The sequence below is a fragment of the Cupressus sempervirens genome, chromosome 8 (assembly GCF_028749045.1).
Source record: "Cupressus sempervirens isolate cs-2001-9-10 chromosome 8, ASM2874904v1, whole genome shotgun sequence".
In the NCBI taxonomy this organism is placed as follows: Eukaryota; Viridiplantae; Streptophyta; class Pinopsida; order Cupressales; family Cupressaceae; genus Cupressus; species Cupressus sempervirens.
In genome coordinates, this window is record NC_143125.1 from 768,750,960 (window position 1) to 768,757,906 (window position 6,947).

Consider the following 6,947-nt stretch of genomic DNA (forward strand, 5'->3'; position numbering starts at 1 on the left):
GAAACCATGCCATCTCTTAGCATTCTCAGTATTGCCATTGGACATAAAGAACTGGGCTACACTTCACAATGCCAAAACCTTGAGTAGAATTCACTGTGGGAAGAAGCAAGTTATGTTTCCTTGGTAGGTGTTAGATAGCAATAATTTCATATAAAATCTTATAAAAGAATTCCTAAAGATAACCACATTTTGAAATGAGATAACAACTGATATATATCATTTCAAACTCAATTTATTCCTATTTTTGCATAACATTAGCAAGTTAGTGTTATGCCAAGAGAATGGAATTTATGTATCCTCTTGACTCTAACAAAGACAAGGGGCCATTCTTGTCACTCTTTAGAGGTAAACCATAAACTCTAAAGAGACACTTAGCCAAAATTATTGGGCACACAAAGGTCAAAAAAAATGGTAAATGTATAGGACAAATAGAGCCAACTTTTATGAAAATGATAAATATCTCCTAGCAACAATTGAAAAAGGTTCAAAGCACATGCCTCCTCATACAACTTTAATAGCATTTCTGGATGAGATGTTATCACAACAGACAAACACTTAGCTACTGCCCTCTGAACCTTCCAACTGATATCCTCATCATCGCTATATTCATTAGCACTCTCTCTACATCAAAGGAATAGTATTCACATGTTGGTCATAAAATTCATAATTACATGAAAATAAAAGACACCATTGTGCAAAAATTAAATTTTCTCAAGCAAATAATTCTCTTAAGCAATTTTAACATACTCATCCTCCTCTCCATTACTCTCTTCTATATCTTCTTCCATATTATCATTGTAGTTTGGATCATAGCTTATGTAGTCTAGAGAAAGTTCCAAAATCGTGTCACAATAAACGGCCACATCTCTGGCACAACACAGGAAAAAACTCTCCAATGCCTAAAAATTGCATCTTTAAGGTGATTATTTATAGATTTTTGAATAATTAGGGTTTTCTATTTGAAGAATGAAATCTGATCACAAAACATACATATACTTTAAATATAGATGATATGAACTTTTAAAATGGAACCACTAATGTTAACAAATATTGTGAGATGAAAATACATAATTTCTCTACAACCAAACTCTTTTAAAACTTGCAAGCTATATTCTCTTAGCTCCTCATCAGCTTCAAATGCACTTTTATAATAGTTAATAAGTAGGGGAATAGTTTCATTTAGATGTGGTCCAAACCTATACCCAACAGCTCGATTGCAAGGGGAAAGGACATATATTAGAATAAGACTATAGCTTATATAGCTAAAGGCCATTGATGATACATTGATGAACATGAGGACTACAAGATTAAAAAATGGAAACAAAATATAGAATCTCATTTTTAAGTAACATAGAATTTCACAAATATTATATTGTTTTTATATTTTCTATATCAGTTACAATATTAAATTATTTTTCATAAGGCCTTCACTTTTTTAGCTTCTAAAACCATTTTTCCCATAAGAACCAACCATTAACTACCCAACATGGCAATATATTATTAGTAAGTAGGAGATATTTTCCACAGCAAGTCAAATTATGATATTGCTATGCAGATTCAACTTTGTAGATTTTAAGTCAAACTCATTGACCCATGTTTCATAGTAATAGTTCACAAGGACTCATCTCTCATGAGAATGAATGGAACACTTAGCACTCATTGCAATTAGATGATGCTCATAGGTGGTGGATAAGCTAATATTATAATTTATTAACTATAAACTAACACTATGGATCATAAACAAAAAAAAGACTAGTAGACTAAAAATGTGCTCTTAGCAACAATAGTTGTCTATTCATTTAATGTGACAAGAATGTATTTAGAGCCATGCATGAGAATCTCCAAAGAAGTTCAGCCTTCACTATTTGACTATCATGGCTATACTACGATAACTATAACATGATTATTGTTGTTTTCTGGAAAGCCTTAAAGAATCTACAAATGTAGCAAACTAAGGCAAGCAATCACATTTTAATATGCAATAACAAATAATTCATGCACTCTCTTAGGTTACCATACTCAAGGCCCTAGAGGCACTGGGCTCTAAAATAACAAATAAAACTTCAAACTAAGAACATGTAGCATGAAATTGATTACTAACTAATGTCATAATGTCAACATCATTGCTGCACTGCATCCTAGAATAGTTTAACAATATACACTAGTTCTAACGTATGCGAGCTAGAAAGAAAATCTAGGTAACAAAAATGAGGGTCAATATCAAGGTCAATGTTTTACCCTGCCATTTAGTAGAGTTAGTCAAATATATTCAACCCGCCCTTGAAAAACATGAGATTTGTTGAACATCCTTAAGATTCATTTTTTTTTCCTTACCTGTAACTTGTGGTATGCAGAATAATATTGTGGATATCTTCCATTTGGCCCCCCAAAAGCTTCTTGCCATATATCTAGCAGGACCAAGATCTTTTCTCTAACATTTAAATTAGGCTGCAAAATAAGATACAAATAAAACCCACATAAAGGATTGCTGAAAATATGCACTAAGAGCACAAATCGAAAATTGTTTAAGCTACAACCTAGAAAAACATGTGCAGGTTACACAAAAGCTTTTTTTCGAGACTTTTTTCTTTACTATCTTGACCATTTCATGTAGCACATCTCTCTCGGCAACTTGCAAGTGAATAGTATCACCACAATTTTTTGTAAGTGTCTCTAATAGTTGCAAAAATAACTAGGAAAATATTAAATCAAAGTTATCCATCAAAGTCAATCATAAATGAATTCTTACTATAGTATATTTTTTGCACTCATAATTCAACCAAATATCTTAGTAAAGATAACTTAAAATAAATAAAAATGTATATAGAATTTTATAATATTAATCAACACTAACTGTTAGAGAAAGAATCTAGATCTTAGGATTCTTATTGGCAATACGTTTCTTAGTTGCTTTGATTACTTCCTTTTCTTGTCTATTCAAACACAATCATATTGATCAATATAGACCCTTCATTAATATCACCATATCCAAATGTCCATTTATAAGAAATAATTTAGAAGATAGAATTGTTAACCTGCTCTATAAAAACCATACCAACATCTCTTATGAGAACTCTATTCATTTAACAAAGATGGGATTACATTCTCCAAACATGGACTACCATTAATGCATAATACAAAGCGACTACCAATCAAATAATGTCAAATTGGATTTGCAAAAGAGGATAACAATGTATTAATATTTGCAAAGCATAATCAAGAAATCTGAACCTAAGGTGGATTGAAGCAATTTAGCTTGATTATATTCCTTGTAACTCAGAGATGAAGGTATTTCCAAATATTTTGTATGACTTCTCATGTTAGACAAAAGATTATATACACATGTCTTATAAATATAGCCAAGATAGAATATATGACAAAAGGAGTAAGATTTCTTTGTGCCATTCAAGGTTCTTGGATAGGCAGAATGAATAAAATGAAATACTTTCATTTCCTTAAAAACTCTTGAAATCCATGTTTGATTGTGACTACCATACATGTTGATTTGAGCATGCTTGGCTCCCAATTACTGCTATGAAATAGTTTAAGATTACTGCTGTAACTGATAAGTGGTGATGTAGATGAGAAAATTTGGATAACAGTTTCTATATGTTAAGTGTCGAGAAGCTTCACTTTACAATTTAAAAAATGGTTCTACCATACATGCTATTTTATTTTGTGTCATCTTGGAAAACATTGGATCATTCATGTAAACAAACCTAACAAGATCTCTTGTGTGTTTATACTTAAGTTCTAACATTTCTTTTCCAGCTTGCATTAGAAGACTCTTCTAAAAAGTAATTCAACATTATAACATAATTATGAGCTGTGGAATCATCAACTATACCAAATCCTTACATAGCTGAAAACTATATAACCCATCACTGAAAAGTGATCAATATTACTCAAAAGATGCATTTTTTAAAACCATTGATTGATCAAAAGATGCATATCTTGTTTCTAGCTCTTACTGTTTCCATTTCTTAATCTATTAATTCTCTGAGCTTGACTATTCTAACACTGTGCATAATGCTTTTATTGTTCCTTCCTATAGGCTCTAAAAGGTGTTAGAGAGAAGGTGCATATTCTAACTAAGTTTGGATTGACTTGGAGTAATGGAGAATTTGGTGTGAAGGGAGATCTTGTGTGAGGGCTTCCTATGAAACAAGCCTCAAGAGGCTTGATATAGACTACATTGATCTTTATTACTAGCACAGGGTGGATATTACTATACCCATAGAAGCTACTATAAGTCTTCAGATTCTAAACCCATAACCTTACACCAAAATACTATTTTGCCATGGCATTGTAAGTTTTAAGATTCAAAATCTGTACTACTGTGACAGGTTTATTATTTTAATCTTATTTATAAAATTTTGGGCAATGGTTTTTCTCCAAAAACTACATAGTTGAATCTTGAATTTGATTTGATGTGAGAAATATATTTTAGATATCAATTCTTGAGATTGACAAGTATGAAATATTTTCTACAGCAAGTCAAATTTTGATTTTACTACAAGGATTCAACTGTGTGGTTTTGTAGTGAAATACATTGACACAAGTTATTTTAATAGTGGTTCAAAAGAATTCATTTTTCATAAGAATGAATGGAATGCGTAGTACTCTTTACATTTAGATGATTCTCATAAGGTGAAGCATTAGGCCTTTCCAGAAGGTCACTAATTGCAGTACTACTCCAACTTATTGTCATGAGAGATGAGTTCTTAGGAAGCTAATGTAACATGAGTCAATGAATTTGTCTCAGAAACAACAAAATCAAAATTTCAAACCTCTAATTTCACTAGAAAATATTTGTCTAATAATCAAGGTTGTATGGTTTTGGAGGGCAAGATTGTATCCCTCTGGCTCTTTACTGAGGCCTAGCAAAACAAAAGAAATTTGATAACAAGCAAATGAGTTTTCCTTTTATACAGATGGGTGTACTGAAGAAGTTGGTAGAAGAGGGAAATATAAAATATGTGGGTCTTTCTGAAGCCTCTGCTTCAACAATCTGTAGGGCCCATGCAGTGCATCCAATCACTATTGTGCAGCTTGAATGGTCTCTTTGGAGTAGGGATTCTGAGGCCCAAATTACTCCCACCTCCAAGTAAACATTGTGATGATATAATACCTCAACAGTTAGTGATTCAATGTTTACTTTATAGATTGTAGAGAACTAAGAATAAATATTTGTGAATTGGGTTCACATTATATACCAAAAGTTGAAGTTTTTAATAAGATTTTTTTTTTGAACTTTGTTCAATTTGAACTTAGATAAGGAATATAAACTTATTTCATTTCATTTTATATCGGGATTGTTCCATACAGTCCTTTAGGCATGGGTTTCTTCAGCACAGAAGGAAAACTTCTTCAAAGTGTGACAGATAATGACTTCGTAAGGTAAAGGATAGCATTAATTTTTTTCTATTTAATAATCATACCATTTTAAAGATGATTTGATGTTGAGTTCAAACATTGAGACTGAACAACAAAGTAAAATCTAAACAAAAATCTACATGACAAGACTAATAATAAAGGTGAAAATTAATTTGATTTGATTTTGTCATTTTTGATTATTTCATATCATAATAATTGATTTGTTAAATAGGGGAATCTTAGATTTTAAGGTGAGAATCTTGAGCGGAACCAAGATCTATTCCTAACGCTAAGTAAGATAAGTTTAAGAAAAGGGTGTAGCCCAAGCCAGGTTGCTCTTGCATGGGTTTGGGACCAAGGAAATGATGTTGTGCCCATTCCTGGAACCACCAAGATGAAGAACGTGGATGATAATATATTCTCTCTCTCGATAAAATTGATAGCAGATGACATGAATGAAATCGAAGCCATCTTTCCTGTAGATGTTGTAGCTGGAGACCGACATAGAGCCATTGATTCACAATTGACCTGAATAAATTCAAAAACACCCCCATACAACACTCTCCATTGAATTAAAGCACGTAAATGTTTTTGTTCTAGAGTAAAACATTTGCAATTGAGCTAGATGAATAAAGGGCTCTGAAGAGTTAGCAGCGTTAAAAAAAAAAATCTAAATAAATGTATTTTTTAGCCTTGTACTATATTAGTTATAAATGCTTATTATTGAAAATGTAGTATTTTTAAAGTCTATAAATAGGGTATTTTCAAAGCCTATTAATAGAGAGCTTTTGGTAAATGACTCTATAAAGAGTTTTATAAACCTGGTGGAAATATATTTCGTTAATAGTAATGATACTGGCATTTTAACATTTACACATGACAATATTTATGGACTAGTGATAAACCCAAACCCTTCCACATGGATCTTAAGCAAGAGTTAGTAATAAAGATCCAATAAATGAGATGTAATGTCTCCAAGGTTCTCTTAGAGACTTCAATATTCAATCATTGTTACTCCACATAACTTGTGGGCTTGGACATCAGGATAACAATACACCATTTATTATCAGTGCATGCCAAGGATACATTAGAGCTTTTCACCCCATATGTCAAAAAATTCACTTTTCTAAGTAGATAATCTAGAATTTCCATCTGGTGCCAATTACATGTTTTATTATCAATGAAAAGCACAAGAACCCATAGCTACAAATAAATCCAAATTTCCTTGAATTTCTTTGAAACAACATGAAACACACTCAGAGAAGTAGTATAAAATTGAATAAGATCCATATTACATTACAAAAACCATATAAAAATGTCAAAGTCTTTCTAATACAAATTTTGAACACATTTATGATCATATTAATTTAAACAAAAATAAGTATATAATGGTAAGAAGTTACATGCAGAAATTATTTTTAATATTGCATTCAAATTCATTGATATGCATAGAAGTAGTGTGATGCAGAGTGCGAGAAGGGTCTATGTTGTATGGGTATGTCTCTCTTGATACAAAGGTGTGACACCTAAGAAAGAAATGGTAGCCCTCGTTCACTATGTTGTGTACATAG

At 31.6% G+C, this 6,947-nt stretch overlaps 1 pseudogene; it reads left to right on the forward strand.

Annotated features, from left to right (window-relative positions):
- The window catches only part of LOC149544683 (putative aldo-keto reductase 2), a 47,386-nt pseudogene extending 41,478 nt beyond the window's left edge, over window positions 1-5,908 (forward strand).
- The last annotated feature ends 1,039 nt before the right edge of the window (window positions 5,909-6,947 follow it).